The following is a 3,580-nucleotide window of genomic DNA, read 5'->3' on the forward strand; positions in this document are numbered from 1 at the left end:
GGAAATAAAAGCAAAAATAAACAAATGGGACCTAATGAAACTTAAAAGCTTTTGCACAGCAAAGGAAACCATAAACAAGACGAAAAGACAACCCTCAGAATGGGAGAAAATATTTGCAAACGAAGCAACCGACAAAGGATTAATCTCCAAAGTATACAAGCAGCTCATGGAGCTCAATATCCAAAAAAACAAACATCCCAATCCAAAAATGGGCAGAAGACCTAAGCAGACATTTCCCCAAAGAAGATATACAGACTGCCAACAAACACATGAAAGGATGCTCCACATCACTGATTGTTAGAGAAATGCGAATCAAAACTGCAGTGAGGTATCACCTCACACCAGTCAGAATGGCCATCATCAAAAAATCTACAAACAATAAATGCCGGAGAGGGTGTGGAGAAAAGGGAATCCTCCTACACTGTTGGTGGGAATGTAATTTGTACAACCACTATGGAGAACAGTATGGCGGTTCCTTAAAAAACTAAAAATAGAACTACCATATGATGCAGCAACCCCACTACTGGGCACATACCCTGAGAAAACCATAATTCAAAAAGAGTCACGTACCACAATGTTCACTGCAGCTCTATTTACAACAGCCAAGACATGGAAGCAACCTAAGTGTCCATCGACAGATGAATCGATAAAGAAGACTTGGCACATACATACAATGGAATATTACTCAGCCATAAAAAGATACGAAATTGAGTTATTTGTAGTGAGGTAGATGGACCTAGAGTCTGTCATACAAAGTGAAGTAAGTCAGAAAGAGAAAAACAAACACTGTATGTTAACATGTATATATGGAATCTAAAAAAAAAAAAAAGTTCTAAAGAACCAAGGGGCAGGACAGGAATAAAGACACAGAAGTAGAGAATGGATTTGAGGACAAGGGGAGGGGGGAAGGGTAAGCTGGGACGAAGTGAGAGAGTGGCATGGACATATATACACTACCAAATGTAAAACAGATAGCTAGTAGGAAGCAACCGCATAGCACAGGGAGATCAGCTCGGTGCTTTGTGACCACCTAGCGGGGTGGGATAGGGAGGGTGGGAGTGAGATGCAACATAGCACAGGGAGACTAGCTCGGTGCTTTTTGACCACCTAGAGGGGTGGGATAGGGAGGGGGAGGAGGGAGACACAAGAGGGAGGGGATATGGGGATATATGTATACGTACAGCTGATTCACTTTGTTATAAAGCAGAAACTAAAACAACAATGTAAAGCAATTATATTCCAACAAAGATGTTAAAAAAAAAAAAAAAAAAAAAAAAAGAATCTGTGCTTCCACTGCAGCAGGCTCAGGTTCTGTCCCTGGTTGGGGAACTAAGATCCCACATGCCAAGCGGTGCGGCCAAAAAAAAAAAAAAAGTGAAAATACTTAGACTATTTTTTTAAAAAAACCAACAAAACTAAATTTGATAACCCTTAAGGGCCCTTCTGGCAGTAAAATTTTATGATTATGATCATCAATTATAGTACCAGTCCATGATAAAAGGATGTAGGGGGCTGCAGTATACACGGCTGCCCCTGAACTTTCATAAATGTTCATCTCTCTCTTCACCATTACTTCTCACTGCTGGCAGATGTTAACAATAACTTCCCCTAATTCACCTGGCACTGCTAATCTGCAATGGCTGAAAATTAGGTAATCAAATCTTCAGGTTTTTAATCCCCAAATGTCTTGAGTACAGCAAAATGTTCAAAAATCATTCGTTATGGGGCTTCCCTGGTGGCGCAGTGGTTGAGAGTCCACCTGCCGATGCAGGGCACACGGGTTCGCGCCCCGGTCCGGGAAGATCCCACATGCCGCGGAGCGGCTGGGCCCGTGAGCCATGGCCGCTGAGCCTGCGCGTCCAGAGCCTGTGCTCCGCAACGGGAGAGGCCACGACAGTGAGAGGCCAGCGTACCGGGTGGGGGGGGCGGGGAATCATTCGTTAGCTTTGATGAATGGATTTTGTGGTATAACAACTTTACAGACTTGGAAGCATCTTCAACTTTTTTCTTCCTATCAAATCTTAATCGTCACTTTTCACAGTTTGTGTTGAATGACTAAACCACTAAGTTGGCAGTTGTGCTCTAAACAACAGAATTTATTTCTAGCCTGTCGAAATGCCACTAAGCTGAGACTAGCAATTCAGGAAACAAGTAGATGCTTTAAAAGTACTACTTAATTCTGTATCGTGCTATTTATTTTAACAAACACTTAAATAACGTGAAGCACTGTTCTAAGTACTTAGTAAATGTTAATCAATATTAACTTACTTAATCCTTCTAACAACCCTATGAAGTAAGTCGCATTATCCTCATTTTTCAGATGAGAAGACCAAGGCAAAGACAGTTAAGTCATTTGCGCAAAGTCCCATCATTTTTTTTTTCTTTTTTTTTGCAGTACGCGGGCGTCTCACTGTTGTGGCCTCTCCCGTGGCGAAGCACAGGCTCCGGACGCGCAGGCCCAGCGGCCACGGCTCACGGGCCCAGCCGCTCCGCGGCATGTGGGATCCTCCCGGACCGGGGCACGAACCCGCGTCCCCTGCATCGGCAGGCGGACTCTCAACCACTGTGCCACCAGGGAAGCCCCCCATCATTTTTAAGATCTGTGAAGAGAAGTAAAAATATGCTTTCATACCTGCCTTCCTAAACAGTATATGCAATATAAACTGACCTTCACTTAATAACACAAATTCAAGATCACAAGTGGCACTCACTGTGATTTTGTGACAGTGGACAGAACTGCAGTGATCAATGTGTACCCAAAGTCACAAGGCAGTATCTTTGGAATCTGGCTTGGGACAAGATAAAATTGAAGCAAAATAAGATGGTAAAAAAAAGACTATCTCAAGGCCCAGGAATCTTATCACCAATTACACTACTTACTAACCACATGCAAGTCATCTTACCCTCAGGATTAAGCTTTCTTACTAGAAAAAAGGGTACTTGGAAGAGTATTTCCAAAATCACTTCGAGCTCTAACGTTTATGGTTTTATGTTTTATTCATAGGCCTCTCATTTAAAATACAGTTAAGCAAGAGATGAATGCCTACAGCAGTAGGAAAAATGTGGCTCTTTTTTTTTTTCCCCAAAAATTCATTAGTATACCAAAGGCTAAAAGCAGACCTTGTCCCATAAAGTTTTGTTAGTGTCAACTTCAGCACAGGGAGCTTACCTAAATTTATTGCTGCAGCTCGTAGGAATGAGGCAAATAGAAAAGAGGAAGGAAAGAGAACCACCAAGGTAAACGGTAACACCAGGAAGGCAGAAAACATGAGGCAGTGGACCTGTACTAGTGAAAGGACACTTCACTGAGTGTACTCTAAGACAGTAAGAATGGGGGAGGGGTCTATTCTTTGTAAACAAGTTAATGTACGGAGATATACCATGCAGCACTAGCTGCTTATATACCATGATATCTGACATGAGTGAGAACACAGTGAAATACTCATACATTTCAGGGTTTTAAAGTAGAGATTCCAAATGGAACAGATTAGACTTTACCATTGCTTTTTTAAATGAACAAATGCAGAAATCAAGCTATTAACAACATGGTAGAAGTTTCTCTTTGCTTAATCTGTTCCTC

Source organism: Physeter macrocephalus, chromosome 18 (assembly GCF_002837175.3).
Source record: "Physeter macrocephalus isolate SW-GA chromosome 18, ASM283717v5, whole genome shotgun sequence".
In the NCBI taxonomy this organism is placed as follows: domain Eukaryota; kingdom Metazoa; phylum Chordata; class Mammalia; order Artiodactyla; family Physeteridae; genus Physeter; species Physeter macrocephalus.